Source organism: Monodelphis domestica, chromosome 4 (genome assembly GCF_027887165.1).
Source record: "Monodelphis domestica isolate mMonDom1 chromosome 4, mMonDom1.pri, whole genome shotgun sequence".
NCBI classification, from domain to species: Eukaryota; Metazoa; Chordata; class Mammalia; order Didelphimorphia; family Didelphidae; genus Monodelphis; species Monodelphis domestica.
In genome coordinates this window covers 285,209,487-285,231,551 of record NC_077230.1, presented here as the reverse complement: position 1 = coordinate 285,231,551, position 22,065 = coordinate 285,209,487, and the positions used below count along the sequence as shown (strand labels likewise).

General features: G+C 36.2%; 1 protein-coding gene and 1 long non-coding RNA gene across 7 annotated transcripts in view; both read left to right on the top strand.

Annotated features, from left to right (window-relative positions):
• OPCML (opioid binding protein/cell adhesion molecule like) overlaps positions 1-22,065 on the top strand; it is a 1,618,997-nt gene that overhangs the window by 923,029 nt on the left and 673,903 nt on the right. The window lies entirely within an intron of this gene.
• On the top strand, positions 14,332-20,238 carry LOC107648982 (uncharacterized). Its single transcript, XR_001622193.2, has 4 exons — positions 14,332-15,596; positions 16,461-16,561; positions 19,153-19,284; positions 19,754-20,238. It is a non-coding gene; the product is annotated as an uncharacterized LOC107648982 (long non-coding RNA).

Here is a 22,065-nt window from a genome sequence, read left to right as displayed (position 1 = left end):
AGCTGTGGTCTTTTCATCAGGAATGCTTCAAAGTTCTCTATTTCATTAAATATTAATTTTCTCCTGTAGTATTATACTCTACTTTTGCTGGGTAAGATATTGTTGGTTGTGATCTTAGCTCCTTTACCTTCCAGAATATCATTCTTTCAAGCCCTCCATTCCTTTATAGTTATTACTATAGTTATATTGCTAAATCTTGTGTTATCCTGACCATAGCTTCATGATACTTGATTTTCTTTTTCTAGCTGCTTGCAGTATTTTTTTTCAACTGGGAGCAGAAGAATATTTTATATATCTATCTGACCAAGTATTTACTGTCCTTAGGTACTGAGTATCCCTGATACTGCAACTGTTGTTGCTACCATTGCTATAGGTATTGACTCTGGGCATTAGAGCTAATGATTTATATAATGTTATGTAATAATATAATATAACATAACAACACATAACAACACATAACAATATAATATAATATAATATAATATAATATAATATAATATAATATAATATAATATAATATAATATAATATAATATAATATAATATAATATAATATAATCCTGAGATGTAATATTTTAATCCTGAGAGATTTAATTTTGGGATACCTTTCAAAAGATGATTAGTGGATTCTTTCAAAAATTTCTGGGGTGGTTTTCCTTTATAGATTCTTGAAATATGATTTTAGGCTATTCTTTTAAACAGGCTTGACTTTGAAGAAGTCCAAAAGTTCTTAAATTATTTCTCCCTGATCTGCTTTCCATGTCTGTTGTTTTTAATAAATAGCTTCCACCTGACCCATTCTAATTTTGAAGTAATTATATGACTTAATGAGATTTTTATACCTCTTTTATCAAGTTGTTAATACTTCTCTTTTCATCATTTTCTTTGCATTACTCAACTTGTTTTCCCAATTTTTTTCTCTAATACACATAATTTTTAAAAATCTTTTTTCTTCATTTTTTTATTTTTAGCTTTCCTAGGAATTCTTGTTGTACTTGTATTGGAATAGTGTTCTTTGAGGCTTCAGCTGGAGATATTTTTTAAGCATTTGTCTTCTGAGTTTGTATCTTGAGCTTCTCCATCACCACAGAAGATTTTTATTGTCATATACTTTTTTGTTGTTTGTTAATTTTTCCAATTTAATTCTTGACTTTGAACTTTATGTTCCAATTGGGCTATGCTCACTTCTGGGGGTAGAGATGGCTAGCCTGAGATTCTGTATCTAAATCTTTGAACTTGTAGATTTTGCTGCTTCTATGTTAGTATGATCTGGGGAGAGTTCTGTTCAATATCATCCTGATATGTGCTCTGGTCCTTACCCAGGTATGGGCTCTGATCCCTAATGACTGAAAACTGTAACTATACCTTTCCATCCTGGAATCTTGACCTAGAACAGAGTAAAGGGTAAAGGGAGCTAAGGAGTAGTGCTCAGTTCTACATCTGATGGTAGAACAGGGTCCTCTGTAGTATCTTTCTGAAAAGGTGTTTAGTCCTTTTATTGGCCTTACATAATGAGTATTTTTGGTTCTGTCACTGCTGCTTTTGTCACTGCTAATGACATTGCCTCCAGGTCCCACAGCTCATGATGCTTCTGCCACATTATGCTCTCAGCCATCCCATACCCTAGTGTTCAGTGACAATTACAGTGTTCTGTCAACCTAAGTTGTCCTGAGCTAGAAAAATGAGTCACTGTGACTTTTGTGTTTTGGTTATCCCACTCAAAATTTAATTTTGTGTGCATTTAAGAGTTATTTAGATGGTTGGATTGAGAGAGTTTAGTAGAAATGTAGTATCCAGGATATTTCTTTTGTTAATAATTTTCAGGATATGTATTATACCTATGTTGAAAAGGAGAAATCATTGTTTTTCGCCTCAGTTTTCTCATCCCTAAATTAGGTATAAAGGAATTTCCAAGATCCACCTCACAAGATTTTTTTGAAAAAAGTGCTTTGTAAACCTTAGAGTATCATATCAACATAAGGCACTATTTTATTCCAATTTAAAAGATAAAGGAACTGAGGTATTAAAAAGATTAACTAGTTTTCACAAGACTACCAGCTCGTGACTTAACCTGGCATAGGACTCAAATTCTCTGATTATACATCTAATATTTTTCCCTCCCTAAATCTATTCTCAACTTACTCTGCTCATAATACACTTGCTGTAATCATGAGGATTAAAAGAGTTCTTAGAAATGAAAGGGCATGATTTCATTGTTAAAGAAAATGTGTAGAAGCCAGAAACTTCCTCCTCCCTATTCACGGCTTTATTGCTAGCCTGAGTGAAATTGAGAAAAGTCACTTAAGCGCTTGGTGCCTCAGTTTCTCCATTTGTGAAATTAGGGATAATGACATTTAATACCTAGCTGCCTCCCACAGACATAGGGAGGTTTAATAAGTTAATGTTAGCAAAGCACTTTGATATTCTCAAGTGAAAGGCACTCCGAGAGTACAAAGTATTACCATGCTTATTATTAATAAATAGGATTGGCCCGAACATGGAGCCCCCAGAGAAATCCTTTGTCCTTTCTCTGCATGCAGATTCAGTGCCGTTTTCCATGACCCTCTTCATTCTTTCTGCCAACAGCCAGGTCATTAACCTAGATAATAACACTATTTTGCACTTTTATAAGACTTTTCATCTAAAGAGCTCAAAATACTTTACTAACATTATTGAATCAAGCATCATGACACATAGGTAAGGCACCGCATGCCTTATTATACTACCTAGTCAGGTTGACCAAGTTTTCTGAGAAATTCATGACCAGAGGTCAGGCAGAGAACCCAGGACTCCTGACTCCCCATTTCTAACATACAAAAATAAGGTGACAGAAATGCTTTCTAATTTAATCATATCTCCACTCTACACATTTCTCTCTCTCTCTCTCCCTCCCCTCCTCTCTCCATCCCTTCTTTCCCCTCTCCATTCTCTCCTCTTTCTATCCTGTTTTCTCACTCTCTTCTCCCAAACTGAGAGAGAATATAAGAGATTTAGATCAGGTTCACTGCCTATCATTATTTTCAGCAGTTTGCACAAAAAAATCAATTGACTCTGTTGGACAATCTACTTTTACTGAACCTTAGCTGGTAAAGTATTTAATTTTCCATCATCCTTTGCAACCCCAAAACAAAAGGACTATTTTATTTCATCCTTGACAGAAGTTCCTAGTATTTTCCTGTCAAGGTTGTTATACTCACTAATCAGTAGCCACTTGTAAGATCTCTCCTCTTTCTTGACTTCATGATGATGATTGCTTCAATGTCTAAGGCAACATGGAAATGCTATCCCTTTAATTAACAATGCATTCTTCCTTGCCTACTGCTGTCAACAACAGGTAAGGCACACTGCCCATCAAGATGTCAAATTACAAATAAAGAACTCATGTCATTGTCCTCTTATGAGAATGGCCACTTTTTCACTCATTGAGTTAGGAGGCTAGACATGACTATGACAATCATTTCATCTATCTCATCTATTCTGTGCCTTTCTAACCTTCCAGCTTCAAGAATTCCCAAGCATAGAAGGAGTTGGACCAGACTCCTTTTTGCTTGAAGGGTGGGAATTTAACTACAGAAACCATTTAAACTCGATTCCTTTTAAAAAGCATGTTTTTTATCTGCCATCTCCTATCTTCAACTCATGATCAGAAAATGAAAACTAATTTTAAATATTAATCAAAGTCAAACAGAATTAAAGACCCAAATCCAGTGAGGAAAAAAATAATACCTTCCAAAGCCAGATCAAAATGATTTTTTGATTTTCTAGTTTCGGCTTCGTTATCCTCTCTATTCACATAGATAAACAGGTAGGAATGTTAATTGTTAATTCACACTGCTATCAGAATAATTTTCCTCTTGCCCAGGTCTAGATTATAACTCTTATCAAAAATTTATTTTTGAATTTATTTGATTTGATATTATCAAAAATTTTCAGTGACTCCTTTTCCCCTGCTGAATTAAAATCACATTATTTATCTTGGCCTTCAAGATTCTTCAAAGCTTGGCAGCATCATACCTTTCCAGTCTTTGATTGTTGTTCATTTGTTTTTAGTAGTGTCTGACTCTTCATAACCCCTTTTGGGGTTTCGTTGGCAAAAATTATGTAGTGTTTCCTTCCACATCTCATTTTATAGATGAAGAATTTGAAGCAAGTAGAGATAAGTGACTTTCCCAGGCTCACATAGCTGATAAGCATCCAAGGCTAGATTTGAACTCAGGGAAATGAGTGTTCCTGCCTCCAAGCTCAGTGAGCTATTCACTGTGCTACCTATCTCATATTAAAACCTTGCCCCTTCTATTTATTCAGTGAATTACCAAAACTTCTCTACTCACTTTCCTGAGACTATAGCTCTCACTCTCACCAGACATTGTGCCTTTGCTTTTGTTGGCCCAGACACCTGAAATGAAATGTAAAAAAGTGTCTCTTCTCTCACTTTTGAATTCCTGTTGTTCGGTCATTTTTCAGTTGTGTCCTGCTCTTTGTGAACACATTTTGGGTTTTCTTGACAAAGATACAGGAGTGGTTTGCCATTTTCCTCTCTATCTTATTCTGAGGAGGAGGAAACTGAGGCCAGCAGGATTAAGTGACTTGCTCAGGATCAGAGAACTAGTAAATGTCTAAAGCCAGATTTGAACTTGGGAAGATGAATCTTCCTAATTCAAATTCTGGAGCTTTATCCACAAGCTGCCCAGATGTTCAAATTTATACTCATCTGTTAAACACCAAAGGGCAATTCAAATTTCACCTTCCTTGATCTCATCTTCCCCCTGATCCCTCACATGGTTAAAATGTCTAAAATGGGCATGATGTTGTCTATGTTTGTCTTTTATCCCTTTTCTATAATGTAAACTCCCTAAGGAATAGGGGTTGTGTCTTACCTAAAATCTATCAATCTCTCTCCCTCATCCCTTAATACATGTTCATGAATGAATGAAAGTAAGGACACCCTTAAATGGCCAAGGAGAGTGACTCTTTTCCCCCATCTGGAGAAGAAATCATGTAGAACAGGTGATGGATCATGTAGCAGCCCAAGGGAATGATAAGAATACAATGCCAAGTGTATCCTAGAGAATGATCATTATAAATATTTAATGAGCAATCTTTGAATATTGTTCTGATTGGGGTGAAGCCCTGACTCCAGTGATCACTATTTAAGAGAATTTAACAATTCATGCTAACATCTGTATACCTGCTCTGGACAATACTTTGGGCTTCCCCAAGTCATTTAACTGATCTCTAACTCAGTTTCATCTTTTGAATAAAAGGAGGATTTGGGCTAAGGAGACCTATACAGGAATTCTGGCTCCAACACTTATTAGCTCTCATTGCTGGGTAAGCCATATCACCCCTCTTAGTAACATTGTTCTTATTTGTAAAATGGGCATTGTAGAAGTTAAAATTAGTTTCTCTGCTAAAAGTATTATATTTTTATGAGGTTTATTAAAGATTAAGAAATAAAGAAAATACAAAATAAGAAAGAACATGCCTAGGAGAGCTGAAAGGCCCATTCAATTTCACTTACTACATCTTGGGAGATGTGTGTCCCTAGAAGCGGAAGCCGAGAGAGAGAGAGAGAGAGAGAGAGAGAGAGAGAGAGAGAGAGAGAGAGAGAGAGAGAGAGAGAGAGAGAGAGAGAGAGAGAGAGAGAGAGAGAGAGAGAGAGAGAGAGAGAGAGAGAGAGAGAGAGCACAGTAGGCAGAGTCAGTTTAAATACCATTTTGTCCTCGGCCCAGGTAAGAATTCAGGTGAGGTTACAAAGCATTCTGGAAAGTGGCCAAGGACTTCTGGGAATTGAAGTCCGTGGTTCAAATCTCCATTTTTACAGCATTACAGTGCATGCTGTATTATCACAGTGAATTCATAGTGTTTAGCTGGCACATGTTGTTGTGCACTGATTTGGGGGTGTCTGACTCTTTGTGACCCCATGGACCATCTCATCCCAATAATCTCCATGGGGTTTTCTTAAGAAAGATCCTGGAGTGTAGGAGAGCTGGGTATCTCAGTAGATTGAGGGCCAGACCTAGAGATGGGATGTCCTGGGTTCAAATCTGGCCCCAGACATTTCCTATCTCTATGGCGTTGGGCAATTCTCCTAACCCTCATTGCCTAGTCCTTACCACTCTTCTGCCTAGGAATTAATACAGAGTGTTAATTCTAAGATGGAAGTTAAGGATTAAAAAAAAGATGCTAGAGTGGTTGCCATTTCCATCTCCAGTGGGTAAAGACAGAATTTAAGTGACTTGCTCAGGGTCACACATCTAGTAAGTATCTGAGGCTGGATTTGAACTCAGGTCTTTCTGATTCTAGGTCCAGTACTCTGAGTCACTTCTCTGTGCCCTTAGCTAATAGCTAGTCAATACTTAATGAATGCTTATTGATTGGATGACTTATCAGCCACTTAAACTCTGCCTCAGTTTCCTCAATCATTTAGTAGGGATCATCATAACATTTACCTCCCTAGGTTGTTGTGAGGATCAAAAGAGGTTATATTTGTGTATATATATATATATATATATATATATATATATATATATATATATATATATTTGTAAAGCTTTTAGCACAGTGCCTGGAACATAGTAGGCACTTCATAATATCTGTTCCCTCCTCACTCTGGATCTCCTATCTGTATCTCTTTCTGCTATCACTGAATATACACAAGGATACAGAGAAAAGGAATAGAGAAGACAACCTTCCTATTCCCTTATTATGGGCCAGGCTTGACACATTCAAACTAGGACAACTGGCTCCCACCCCCACCCCGACCCCCATTCCCTGTAGCCTTTAAAACAAACCAGGAAAGGAAGAGAAAGGTCTACGTCACAGCCTTCCGGCCATAGCAAAAGGAGGTCACCCTTGTCTCTCAAGAAACCACTCTTTGAACTTGGCTGAGACTTTTTTCACCTTCACTACACAGGATTGAAATGAAGTTCCATGATGTCTGGGCAGCTCTGGTGTTTTATTGGGAAAGACTGGATTTACCCCTAGGCACATCTGATTGATTGCCTTTCCTCCCTGTAGTCTCCCCAAGGATACAGTTTGGGAGAGATCAGCTAGGATGCTAAAAGGTTATAGGCATAGATGATTCCAGATTTGGGGAAAAATTTAAGACAAGAGGAAGAAGTATTTCTGAAACATAGAAAACATTTTGGTGAGAGAAATACTGGGTCGAAAGATTTTAGAACTATAATGAGAAGAAAGCTCTTTAAAGATAGGAGGAAAATGATTATTATCATTAAATGAGGGGCTAACACTGGTCTTTTTTACTACAGAGTGTTGTGGTAAAGGCCCCAAATAGAAAACCTATGTAAAAAACTTTGAAATCCTCTCCTCTCCAAAACCCCAGAACCTATGCAATTATTATTGTTGTTTCTAGATTTGTACTTGCGGTCTTTTTCATTACCAGAGCACCAAGAATGAAATAGGTGTGTGTCTGTCTGCGAAGATGGGTGATGCTAGGAAATGAAATTTTGTAGAGTAATGGGATAAAGCTGAAATAAGGAAAATATCAGCTGACCATGGGGGAAAAGCAGATTCCTGGCAATATCCATTACATTGTGGAATTGCCTCTCTCAGGAAGTGGTGGAAACATTTACTGCTCAACTGGATAAAATGCTGTCAGAGGCTAGATGACTTACCATTTCCTTCTACATTATCTATGAGGGTCTTTTACAATAAAAGAAAGATCCAAATGGACTCCAATACTATAATCATCCATAGATATGTTTTGCTCTACATCATAATTGTAGATTGTCATGGTTGGAGATAATTGTTCCCCATTTGGTCTTGGTCTTGACTGCTCCCACATTCTATTTGTTCCCAAGGCTGTTTCTACACTGCCTGCATTAGGATCTACACTATCATTATGCATAATTCAGAAAGCCTGAACAAAATCTGCCTTTTAATCACTAGGCTGTGTTCAAGCAGTTTCAATAGCACAATGACAGGTATAGCCTGGGGAAATGTTAACGTGGAGAACTAAAAGGGATGGATGACATCCACCTTAAAAAATCTGGTGCCCTTCTCTGAGTTAAGCTCAAGATCCAGTTTTTCCTATTTGTTCACACCAAGTAAACATTTTCATGGATGTTCACTGTATTTTCAAAAAAATGCTTCATAAGCTAAAATGGAAAAAAAAAACACAGTTTCTTTCTCTTGCACTGTTTTCATGGAGAAGCTGTAGACTTTCTATTGACAAAGCTTATAAAAAGAATGCTGAACTTCTCACAAAACAAACTCTGTTTGATATTTACAAATGTATTATTTACTTGTTATTGAATTTAAATAGAAACACTAGAGAAACAGAAGGATACATGGTTTTCCTGATGGATGATGAGGCTGGAGTCTGAGACATACTGGGGACCATGCTGGATCAGCAAGCCTAGGGAGAACCCCCAACTCCTTTTCCTACTTGGTGTTAGCTGAGGGGGAGTAAGGAACATTGTATTTGAAGCATTCCAAAAGAATAAACAGTACCAACTTCCAGTTTTTTCCATGGAAATGTGAAGGTGACTCACTCACAAAGAGAAAACAACAGAAGGGGCCTCCCCTCATGTTTACCCACTGGTTCCCTGGCCTCTCATTACAGTGTTTCATTCTGTGAATTCACTCTAAGACAAAACTCCAAGTAGAATTTATTCAAGCTTCCTTGGCAGAGAAGGAAGAAGTCAAGCTCAGCATTGGCTTCAACCTTATTACTCAAAAGCACATGCTCTGAGGTTGGAACTCTATTGTCTGGGTTTCTTTTTCATTAAAATCACACGTGTATGTTTTTTGGAGGGGTAACAAAACATCATGATTATCATGTCTCAACTATTGAAATTTTATACAGTCTTTGAGAACCAAATGCTATCACCCACATGGAAGCTTCTCTGGTCCCAGAGTGGACCGTTTCCTTCTCTAAAATGTCATAGATGTCTATCTTGCTCACATATTGCTTTTGTATTACAACTTCTTTACAGAATAATAGGGTTCTTTTTGGTAATTGGGTGGTATTTAAAGTCATCTTATCCAATTTCCTATCTAATTCTAATTTCATGAGACCTAGACGTATAAGCTCCTTGTTTTCAGAGCCTGTGTCTTCTACTTTCCCATACCCCAGCTTGCCTAAACTCAGAGTAAATGACATGGAAGGTTGAATGATAGTACATAAAATTGGGGGTATTCCCAAAAAAAGGGCAATTTTAAAACATAAGTTGACACTCTCTCTTTTTTTTTTAATCACAATCATTCCTGGATTTGGGTGTTCCCTACCCCCACCTCCATGTAATACTCTTTCCTAACCAAGAAAAAAAATTCCATTGATAACCAGTAACATAATCTCACAATGCATACAATATTTTGCTTCAGATGTCTTCACCTCTTCACTAGAATAACTATGTAATAGTTAATCATGCCAGCTTGTTTTTAGGGATTTTTCATCAGCATGATTCTTCTTTCATTCTAAACCTGCTCATAAAAATCTTCTTATATTTCAAAATTGATATATAAATTCTGGAGTCTCCCATCAGAATTGATTTTTTTCTTTCTGAAATCTACATGAAATAAAAGCCAACTTTTATTGTAGCCAAACTGGGGCTACAATAACCAAGCTTCCTTGTCAGAGTAGCAGTCTTTCAAGAGAGAAGTAAGTTTCAGGTGTTAGCTGGTACTTACTAAGCTGTTCCTCCCTCCTTCCTTCCTTCCTTCCTTCCTTTCTCTTTCTTTCTTTCTTTCTTTCTTTCTTTCTTTCTTTCTTTCTTTCTTTCTTTCTTTCTTTCTTTCTTTCTTTCTTTCTTTCTTTCTTTCTTTCTTTCTTTCTTTCTTTCTTTCTTTCTTTCTTTCTTTCTTTCTTTCTTTCTTTCTTTCTTTCTTCCTTTCTTTCTTTCTTCCTTTCTTTCTTTCTTTCTTCTTTCTTTCTTTCTCTTTCTCTTTCTTTCTTTCTTTCTTTCTTTCTTTCTTTCTTTCTTTCTTTCTTTCTTTCTTTCTTTCTTTCTTTCTTTCTTTCTTTCTTTCTTTCTTTCTTTCTTTCTTTCTTTCTTTCTTCCTTTCTTTCTTTCTTTCTTCCTTTCTTTCTTTCTTTCTTTTTCTTTCTTTCCTTCCTTCTTTCTTTCCTTCCTTCTTTCTTTCTTTCTTTCTTTCTTTCTTTCTTTCTTTCTTTCTTTCTTTCTTTCTTTCTTTCTTTCTTTCTTTCTTTCTTTCTTTCTTTCTTTCTTTCTTTCTTTCTTTCTTTCTTTCTTTCTTTCTTTCTTTCTTTCTTTCTTTCCTCCTCCTTCCTTTTCTCTGTTCTTTCTTCCTTCTCTTTCCTTTCCTTTCTTACTTTCCTTCTTTCCTTCCTTTTCCTTATTTCCTTCTTTTCCTCATTCTTTGCTTTTTCTTTCTCCTCTCCTCTCCTTTGTCAAAGCATTTAATCTTCCTTCAATATAACATCTTACTATTGCTAATATTTCATTACACTAATTGGGAAGGCAACATATTAGAACAAATCCTGGATTCAAGGGAAACAGTTTGGTGCAGTGGATAGTGTTGTATTTGGATGCAAACAATAAACATTCTAATCTCTGTTCTGACAGTTTTTCCCTTTATGACAGCAGGCAAGTCATTTAACCAGTTTGTCTTATTTTCTTTCTTTCTTAAAAGAAAGTGTTGGATTTGATGAACTGAGAAGTCTCTTCCAGCTTTATATCTATGATTCTCTAATTCTAGATACCACAGTTTGTTTAACCTCTCTTCAATCAATGGAGACTTGTTTTGATTCCAGTCCTTTGACATATGGAGAGTCAGCCTCTGAACCAGAAAACCCTGGGTCTGGGTATTGCTTATATGTTACATACTGGTTATGCTACCAAGAGCAAGTCACTTAAACTCTCAGTGTTCCGTGCTAGTACCTATGAACATACATTGCAGAGAAAACACTGACCTGATTTGATAAGAAGAGTTTCTTCATCATGATTTTCCTTATACTGATCACAGCTCTGATCCCATTCTCTGTCTTTGCCACCAAAAAGTGGTTCTATGGATATTTTGGTATCTTCTGAACCTGTCTCTTTGCTTTTGAGTTGCAAATAAACTATAAAATAGCTCAAAAGAGAAGGCTTTTGTTCTGATTTTTCTCTCCTTTACTAGCTTATGACCTCTTTGAAGGGAGAGGGCTAGCCACTCTTCTCTTTCTATGGTCCTCTCTACCAAGAAGAGAGATTTTTTTTGCAGTAAAAATAATTAGGCAGTTGTCCCAGAATTTAGTTACGAAGATAAAGGGATAATCTTGGGCTTTAAATTCTTCTTGTATTCTTTTTTTCATGCTGAAGAAGTTTCTCTCTTACTTAGAAGGTGATTGTGAAATATGACTACAGGCTATTTGCATAGCAACTTATTATCTATCTGAGGCAGAGGAGCACTTGAAAGCCAGTAAACCAGTTTGATGACATTCACTATGCTCTCTTCAAGTAGCTGAATGGGTGTCTTGGAATTCAAGTACTCTTCCCCCTCAATTGATTACCAAAATTCCTTCCTGTTCCAAATCTAAGATTCTAGGAATTACTTTTCAGGTCTTAAATGGTTTACATAAGGTAAAATCTAATAATTTAAATGAGAATGAATGAGATTCTTTAATAAGTAGGTAATTGTTTTAAAAATAATAATAATAGTAATTGATACTTATATAACACTTTAAAGTTTACAAAACACTTCCCTTATAACCCAGATAAGAGGGTGGTTAAAAATAGCATTATGATCATCATTAGACATATAAAGAAATCTGAATCTCAGATAAATTGATGGGCTTGCCTAGTTTAATATAGTTGATAAAAGGGGACAGCTGGGTAGCTCACTGGATTGAGAGCTAGCCCTAGAGACCTGAGGTCCTAGGTTCAAATCTGGCCTCAGACACTTCCCAGCTGTGTGACCCTGGGCAAGTCACTTGACCCCCATTGCCTAACCCTTACCACTCTTCTGCCTTGGAGCCAATACACAGTATTGACTCCAAGATGGAAGGTAAGAGTTTAAAAATATATATGTAGTTGATAAATTCAGAAATGGTGCATAAATCCAAGGATCCTGCAAGTCTAGGGGAGGCAACCTTTCCATTATTATCAAGCTATCTTTAATAATATTTGTGGGAACAGATAAAAAGAACTTCAAAAAGGTGTTAGATGATCACTTTCTGCTTTGTTTTTAAGATAATTATTTTTAATTTTTGTATAGTTTATATTTGTATTTTCAATAATGCATACTTTGGATAAAATTGTCTCTGAAATCCACAATGATAATAATAACAATTAATATTATTGTATCTAATATTCATATAGCTTTTCTTGTTTTCAGTCATTTCAGCCATGTCTGACTCTTCATGACGACATTTGGGATATTCTTAGTAGAAAGAAAAGAGTGATTTTAAATTTCCTTCTTCAGCTCATTTTACAGATAAGGAAACTAAAAAAACAAACAAACAAATAACCAAAAAAAAATTCAGAGTAAATGACTTGACCAAGATCACTGACTTATCACCAGGGTCATAAGTGTTTGAGATAGGATTTGAACTAGGGTCTTTCTGAGTTCCAGTTTAATGCTCCAGATAATTATAACATTTTGTTTTGTAATGATTCATGTATAGGTTTTTGTCAGAAAGACTTTACATATTGGTAATTACTTATTAAAATCTTCCTAGTGGTCTTTTCAAATTATCCTGTATCTTCCACACTTTCAGGTATTTTAATTATTATTTCCATGTTCACTGTGTTGCCTCTAGAATGGATCTATGTCTATCTAGCTGTCTGGTTGTCTGGCTGTCTGGCTCTGTCTTTCCTTGTGCAGTATTTCTTGTGCCTTCCCCAGGAAAAAGGAGAGCAATGTGTGCCAACTCACAGGCTATGTCTCTTTATACTTGCATTCTAAACTGTGAAGCTGCAAAACAGCCCTTCTGTCACATTCTTTGGGTCTGACTTTATTGCTTGCAAGATCTGACCTGTGATTTTGAGTTCCATGTAATGGAAATAGAATTTGTTTCCATTCCACTGTAGGCTTTACTACTAATTAGCTGGGTCAGCTTGGTTGTCAATCATTCAGCTCCCTTAGGTCTCATCTGTAAAATGAAAAGACTGAACTAAATCATCACAAAAGTTCCTACTGGCTTGACCATTCTCTGAATCTATGAAGAATTTAGTAAGTTTTTCTTATTGGAAGACAATCCTGGAGTAAATCAAATTAGAAATAAGTAGGATTATAGTGGAGAGGATGCTGGGTCTTGAATCATGAAGACCCAAGTTCAAGTCCAGCCTTAGACATTTGCTGGCTGTGTGTTCTGGGGCAAGTCATTTTATGTCTATTCCTCAGTTTCCTCATTTAAAAGTTGGAGATAATAATAGTCCCTCTGGGATATTATGAGGACTAAATGAGATATTTATTAATTGCTTTGTAAATCTTAAAGTACTATATAACTGCTAGGTATTATCATTATTATTATTAGATGAGATGATCTACAACTCTGGTGAATATCATGAAGAAACAAAGTGAAAATGGATAAAGTCAAAGAACATGGCTCTTCAGAACAATCAAATGTGGCACAATGTTAAAAAAATTATTCCTGGAATGCTATGATTTTGGAAAATTGTAGTGTCCAGCTGACCAGTGAATTGAGGACCACTTCATTCTGGTTTCATGGCATCATTTTTTTCAGTCAGGCAAAAATCAATCAAATCACAATCTTGGAAAATGTATGGACTAGAAGTAGTTGTTAAGACAGAAGACTATGTTTAGCATTCTGCTAAAATGCCCCAATTTAGTAATATAATAATTTAATATCAAATTTCTATCTAACTAAACTAAGACCAGACATTTTCCCACCTAGAGGTAAGAGCTAAGGAAATGTCAGTATTACCTAGAGAAACTAGTTTTCAAAACTAAATAACTATGCTTAGAGATTGTGTGGCTTTTTTAAAAAACAAAATAGTATCCCTTCCCTCTTTTTGCCTGTATTCCTTCCCATAGACACCATAGTCAATAAATATGCCACCCTTTTCTTGCTGACCATATTCGGAAAGTAGGACATTTTATTTTCATTGTATTAATCCATTCAAGACATCTGTCCCTCTGATAATTTCTTCCTTCCTTCCTTCCTTCCTTCCTTCCTTCCTTCCTTCCTTCCTTCCTTCCTTCCTTCCTTCCTTTCTTTCTTTCTTCCTTTCTTTCTTTCTTTCTTTCTTTCTTTCTTTCTTTCTTTCTTTCTTTCTTTCTTTCTTTCTTTCTTTCTTTCTTTCTTTCTTTCTTTCTTTCTTTCTTTCTTTCTTTCTTTCTTTCTTTCTTTCTTTCTTTCTTTCTTTCTTCTTTCTTTCTTCCTTTCTTCCTTTCTTTTTCTTCCTTCCTTCCTTCCTTTCCTTCCTTTCCTTCCTTCCTTCCTTCCTTCCTTCCTTCCTTCCTTCCTTCCTTCCTTCCTTCCTTCCTTCCTTCCTTCCTTTCTTTCTTTCTTTCTTTCTTTCTTTCTTTCTTTCTTTCTTTCTTTCTTTCTTTCTTTCTTTCTTTCTTTCTTTCTTTCTTTCTTTCTTTCTTTCTTTCTTTCTTTCTTTCTTTCTTTCTTTCTTTCTTTCTTTCTTTCTTTCTTTCTTTCTTTCTTTCTTTCTTTCTTTCTTCTTCCTTCCTTCCTTCCTTCCTTCCTTCCTTCCTTCCTTCCTTCCTTCCTTCCTTCCTTCCTTCCTTCCTTCCTTCCTTCCTACCTTCCTTCCTTCCTTCCTTCCTTCCTTTTTAAAATTCGTATCTTCTGCCTTAGAATCAATGCTTAATACGGAGGCAAAGACAAAAGAGTGGTAAAGGCTAGGCAATTGGAGTTAAATAACTTGCTCAGGGTCATAAAGTTCTGAAGTGTTTGAGACCAGACTTGAATCCTGGACCTCCCATCTTCAGCCTAGTTCTCTAATCATTAAGCCAGCTGGATGCCCCATATGATCATTTTAAAATTATTAAACAAAGGAGTTTTTGCAAGATGGTTGTTGTTCAGTCATTTCAGTTGCGTCTAATTCATCATGACTCTATTAGGGATTTTCTTGGCAAAGATACTTGGAGTGGTTTGCCATTTCCTTCTCCTACTCATTTTATAGCTATGGAAATGGAGGCAAAGATGGTTAGGTGAATTTCCTAGGGTCACACAGTAATTGTCTCAGACCAAATTTTAACTCAGGGAGATAAGTCTTCCTGACTCCAGGCCTGCCACTCTATCTACTGTGCCGCCCAACTGGATAATGTTGCCTGGTAGTAACTGCCAAAGAGACTGTACTTTTTAAAGCTCCTATATTTGGGTGAAATGGTAAAATCCAGACAACCTTCTCAAAAATTATGGGGATAAAGGTTGTTGGAATGACCTGCTCCCAGTCCAAATGATGGCCTATTTTAACTTATCCTTGGTGAGTTATACTGTATAGTTGAATTCTTATGCTACAATTCAAACCTAATCTTTTCTTTCTGATTCCACTCTTCTAGCCAAGTAGTTCATTTCCCTCTAAGGGCTTTAAAGGCCAAATTTTTATTCTTGTCAAAACTACCTGTGGAAATGGATAAAATAGATTTGACTATGGATCGTCTCTCAAGCAAGGCCTTCTGGGAATGGGCCTGTTCCATTTCCCATTTCAACGGGTAAGGTAATTTAATAAGGTTATTATATTTTGTCCCTACTAAAAAGACTTAAGAATACTTTTTTTAAAGTGATGTCATTTGTTGTTCCTCTTAGGAGAGAGTCAATGGAAAAGACAAATAAGATTGAAATCAGTTTTCAAGTCACTTATCTAACTCAAACTTTGAGATTTATGTGGTCTCTCTTCTGCTTTGGATTTGAGGAGTGTTCCTCTGGCACATTAAATTCAAGAACAAATTTGGGAAAAGTTGTAGGGATTCCAGAAATAAATAAGACCTGTGCCAGTAGACGACTTTGTTCTGAGAGGGATGAAACTCTCAATTTACTCAGTTTAGACCTTGGCTAAATCATTTCCCTTCTATGACCTTCATCTACCTCATGCCCAAACCTCAGTCTTTATTTAAATGAGGAGATTGGGTTAGATAAAAGATTCTCAAAGCATGGTATAGGCACCTCTGAGGTTAAAACTATTTTAGCAAAAGTCAGATGTTTTCATTTCAAATATGGCAAATATTGAGAGATATAACCTACATAAACAAGAGATCTTAGGGAGGTCCTCAATATTTTTAACAGTGTAAAGGGGTCTTCAGACCAAAATTTTGAGAACTGCTCAATGATATTGCTAAAGTCCCTTCTAAATCCCAAAGCACTGTGATATGTCCTAATAGATCATTTCTGCAGGGCGCTGAGTCTACTGTAGAAGATAACTTAGCAGTTTCAGGACAAGGAGAGTGCTTGTGCTCTGCAGTCTGCACAGGTTTCCTAATCATTGTAGAATTTATTTCAGGGTGGTGAATTTAATCTATACAGCTGTATATGGTTTGGGACCCAGTTAACTTAGAAATTGATTCTCTTCCTCTGCACAGTCAAGGCAATTGGAATCAGTCAGAATGCACATCCTTGCATTCTATTCCCCTGGAAAGAGAAAAAAAATTGCCCCAGGTGGGAAGAGAAAAGGAAAGCAAAGGTAAGCCCTAGGGCATGCTCTGCGAATTTTTTTCCTACCTCTTTAATAAAGCCTGCCCTCCAACTCTTGTTCTGTTATTGATATCATAACAGGAAATATGTGTGTGGGTGGGGGCAAGGATAGCCAGGCTTTCCTTGCTTAGGGCCCAATTCAAGACATCTTCTATATTTTATTCTCAACAGGTCAAAACATAGGGTTGCTTTCTTTGAGGAATTCTAATCTTGGGGAGGGTACTACCCTCAATTCAGGTCAGTTGGTCTAGTGAAAGTTTTCGTAACCTGGAGACCACAGAGGTCCATCGATAGGTTTTACACACTGTGAAAACTTTTAAGGAAGAAAATAAATATTTATTTTTATTTTCTTTTCCTCTAGCTGGAAAGGATCATAACCTTCAGTTATTTAAAATCATTATTCTGAGAAATGATTGAGAGACTTCACCAGATGACAGAAATAATCCATAATACAAAAAAAAGTTTGTGGACCTCTTGGGTAGAATACAAGGCATATTTTCTGTTGTTGTTATTAAGTTGAGCAGGTCAGTTGGCAAAGAGTGGTGGCCCATGACTGTAATGGCAGTTACTAGAGACACTGAGGTTGGTAGATCTCTAATTAAGATGTGGCAGTGAGCTTGGCACTGACTTGGGAAATTCTTGAGTGTCAGTACTCAGTTCCACATTAGTATGGTGATGTCCCAGGAGAGAAAGGGCTTCTAGGGCCTCTGTGAAGAGATAAACCAGCTTGTGTTGGAAACGGAGTAAGTTGAAGCTTCTGTTGCTTTTCAGTAATGGGATCAACCGATAAGCCCTTCTAGTCTTAGAGAGATAGAGAAACCTCAACTTTTTTCCTTTTAATTTTTAAAAATTTATCTTTATTTTATGCCAGTGATGAATTTACACGTAAGTTTTCCTAAGTTATATGATTCATATTGTCTTCCTCCTGTCTTCCCTCCTGCTCCTAGAGTTGACAAGCAATTCCACTGGGTTATACATGTATTGTCACTCAAAACTGATTTCCATAGTATTCATTTTTGTAAGAGAGTAATCTCATAAAACTCAAACCCCAAATCATATACCCAAATGAACATGTGATAAATCATATATTTTCATCTGTATTGCTACTCCAATGGTTCTTTCTCTAGATATGGATAGCATTCCTTTTCATAAGTCTCTCAGAATTCTCCTAGATCATTATATTGCTTTAATAGCAAAGTCTATCACACTTGATTGTCCCACATTATTTCAGTTATTATGTATGATGTTTTCCCTGTTCTTCTTATTTCACTCCACATTAATTCATATATGTCCTTTCAGTTCTTTCTGAAATCATCCTGTTCATCATTCCTTATAGCACAATAGTACTTCATCACCATCATATACCACGTTTTGTTTAGCCATTCCCCAACAGAGGGACATCCCCTCAGTTTCTAATTCTTTGCCACCATAAAAAGCAGTTACAAATATTTTGTATAAAAAGTACTTTCCCATTTCTTTTCTTATCTATTGGGGTACAGACCTAGTAGTGGTATTACTGATCAAAAGGCATGAATTCTTTTCAAACCCTTTGGGCAGAATTCCAAATTGCCCCCCAGAATGGTGGGATCAGTTCACAACTCCACCCAATTTTGTTACATCTCCTCCAACAATTATTATTTTCTTTTACTGTTATATTGTCCAATCTGCTAGGTGTAAGGTGGTACTTCAGAGGTGTTTTGATTTGCATTTCTCTAAACAGGAGGGATTTAGAACATTTTTTCACCTGATTATTGATAGCTTTGATTTTTTCATCTGAAAACTGCCTATTCATATCTCTTGACCACTTATCAATTGGGGAATGACTTGAAACTTAAACTTTTTTAAAAAAGTGAAGAGATCTTGCTTTTTTATTATAAGTTCAAATGTTTGTTTAATGCTAGTAGAAAGTCAATAAACATTTATTTATTAAATGCCTTTTATTCCCAAGAAGGCATTGTGCTAAATTCTAGGGATACAAAAAGGAGTCCAAAAAATCTTCTGCCCTCAAGGAGCTTAGATTCTTATGGGGAAGAAAATAAGCAAACAATTGACATACAAGAAAAGTAGAAAATAATTTACAGAGGGAAGGGACTAGAATTAAAAGTGGTGAGGAAAGACTTCCTGTAGAAAATGGGATTTTTAGCTTGCACTTATAGGAAATCAAGGAAGTCAGTAAGCAGAGATGAGAGGGATAGGGAAGGGAAGCATTCCGTGCTTCCCTTATCCTGTCAGCTTGAAAAAGGTGCATTAAATCAATTTACTCCATAAATTTGAAAGCTTAATATGTTTATTCCCAAGAGCATTGTCCTCTTAACTAAAGACAATGACTAAACTTAAAATGAATGAATCACTATTGACAACATTTTAGGCATTTTGACAGGTTTGGGTAGGAGACAACTTGCTTCTATGGGTTAAAATATCTAGACAGCTCCCTATGCTATTGCTATCTATTTATATGGCTAGACTAGACCTGTATAACAACTTTCTCCTCTCTTCCTCATTTAAAGAGAGGTTTCATGGGGAATCCCCTTTATTCCCTTCTCTATCATCCTTTCTATCTTAATTGTCTTTCTGTTAAAGGATAAAGAGGATATTAAAAATTCAGAAGAATGCTGAAGTACTGTAACTGGTGGTATGTAGTAGAAAAGGCACTGGACTAGCAGTCAGAAGCCCCAGGTCGGCGATCCAACTCTGCTATTTGCATGCCCCCAAGTAGGTTACTTGCCCATTTGCCTTCATTTCTTCATTTGTAATATAATAATATTATGACAGGGAAGATGTCAATAACACTACATTTATACATTATAATTACAAACTATAAGTTTTACAAAGAATTTTACAAATATTATCTTTATTTTATCCTCATAGCAACTCTGGGAGCTAAGTGGTATTCTTATCCCCATTTTACAGATGAAGAAATGTACCAATGTATGCTTAAACTAGGTGTTATCCAAAGTCCTTTATAGTTCCAGCAATTGGAATTCCTGGTGAATTTGGATAGACTGCTTAAATGAATTTTCTTGGTTGCTACTGTGTGTATTCATTAGATGATTGCTAGCTCTCCCCCTAACTTTATGCCATTGTTGACCTAGTCTTAGAGAGAAGGGGAAGGTGGTAAACTCTGCTTAATTGCAAATTACAAAGTTATAAATACAAGCCTTTTCTGTTTATTCCCTACAAGAATCTCTCCTACTCTGTGGGTAGTTTCTGCTCCAATCATGGATTGAATTATACCAGCGATACACTTGAGTGATTTTAAATCTGAACTGAAATGTAAACACATGCAGACCTCTTTTCCATGGTGTGGAATCCTATGGTAGGCAAATTGTTTAACTTCCACATACCCTGTCTGGCCCTAATTGATTCTTCTAACCCAACTGTGCATTTTAACATGTTCCAAGTTAGAGAAATCTACCAGCACTAATTCGACACGGCAACTGCTTATGGGCCTTTTAATGTGCAAAAGGGGATCAATCTAATTTCTCAAGTTAGCTAGGGAATAAGTTAAGTGTAACCTGATTGATATTGGGGGAGAGAAGGCGAGAGATGAAGTAGGAATAGGCACATATAACCATTAGGGCTGGAAAGGGCTGGTTTGGATTCTGTAAGAATCTAGTCCCATTGGAGACTCTCTGTCCTGCCCCCCCCCCCAAAAAAAAAGGCATCCCAGGGGCTTTAGAGAGTGTAATCATAAAGATAGTCCTATAGCAAACCTTTCACTCAGAAAATTTTCCAAATTCATTATACTTGTATAACATCAACTTAAGTCAAGTGTGAACTTTTTAGGCTTGCTTAAAATGAGGAGCTTATACTAGTTAACTTCTGAATTCCTAGTGTAGCTAGGATCTTTTTTACACTTCCTACCCTCAATTGCTAGGGCAGCTAGATGTCTCAGTGGATAGAGTGATGGACCAGGAGTCAGGAAGACTCATGTTCTTAAGTTCAAATCTGGCCTCATACACTTACTAGCTATGTGTCCCTGGGCAAGTCTCTTAACTGTGGTTGCCTTAGTTTCCTCATCTATAAACTGAACTGGAAAAGGGATTGGCAAATATCTTTGTCAAGGAAACCTCAAAATCAGGAAGGGTTGAACAAGGTTGAGAAAAAAATACAAATATTCCTCAACTGCATTTCAACAATAAAAACAAAATTAAAGAAATGTTAATTTTTATTGCTTTATTAAAATATGGATCTGTCAATAGGGTAGATAATTTAGGTTACTTCTGTTTAGAGGGAAATAGTAAAAGAATTCAGAATCTCTGTGTAGCTTGAGATCTGATAGACTAGGTTAGAAGAGAATCTTATAAGCATAAACTATGATACCCCTGTACTATATTTCTTTTATAGATGTGTTGATATATATGATTGTTGTCAGTTCCCCACCACTGCCGTAGTGAATATTGCTAGATATGGCTGCAAGGATTGGACAAATGACTGTAAAATTTTAGAAGTAGAAAGGGACCTATGAGATCATATCATCCAGCCCTCTCATTTCAGAGATTAGTCATTACCTTCTTCACCAGTTTCAGAATGATGATAACAATTATTTTCATTGGATTAGTTGGCCCCTGAGGTCCTTTCCCACTCAGATTTTATATGATTCTGTGAATAGGTCTTACAAAGGGTGGTCAGACTTAGTCTCTTCCTGCAGTAAATAGATCAGGAGACAGGGAGAAAACCAGAGCCAAATGCAGATAAGAAAACAAAACAGCTAAGGTGACTAATGGATTCATCAATCAATCAATAAGCATTTAATAAATACTTATTATATGCCAGGGACTTTGTTATGCATCGAGGATAAAAAAATATGAACCAATCTTTACTCTGAAAATGTTTCTATTCTATGGGAGGAGATGTATGCATGCAAAAGTATATACAGAATTAATGCAGAATAAATTTAAGGTAATTAAAAACAAGTTAGGTAGTTGGGAAGGAGGTGCAACTAGGGAAGACTCTTCTTCCTGGGTTCAAATCTGGTCTCAGACACTACATGTATGACCCTGGGAAAGTCACTTAACCCCTTCTGCCTCAGTTTCTTCATCTATAAAATGAGCTAGAAAAGGAAATGGCCAACCATATCAGTATCTTTGCTGAGAAAAACCCAAAAGAGGTCATAAAGAGTCAAACACAACTGAAAAACACAACAAAAGATAGACAAATAGAGAGAGTATTAGCCTTTTTTGGAATGGAGGAGAAGCAAAGGAAAGTGCTACATGGTAGAAGGTGGTGTTTGAAATACATCTTGAAGGAAGAGTAACATAATATAGACACTTACTAGCTTTGTAACTCATGGCCAGTCATTTAGTCCTGTTTGTCTCAGTTTTCTCATCTATAAAATGAACTAGAGAAGGAAATGGAAAAGCACTCTAGTATCTGTGCCAAGAAAATCCCAAATGAGGTCACAAAGAGTTAGTCATGACTGAAATGACAAAAAACAATAATAGAACTTTATCATTTGCAAATTAATTTCATTTCTATTATCTCATTTTATTT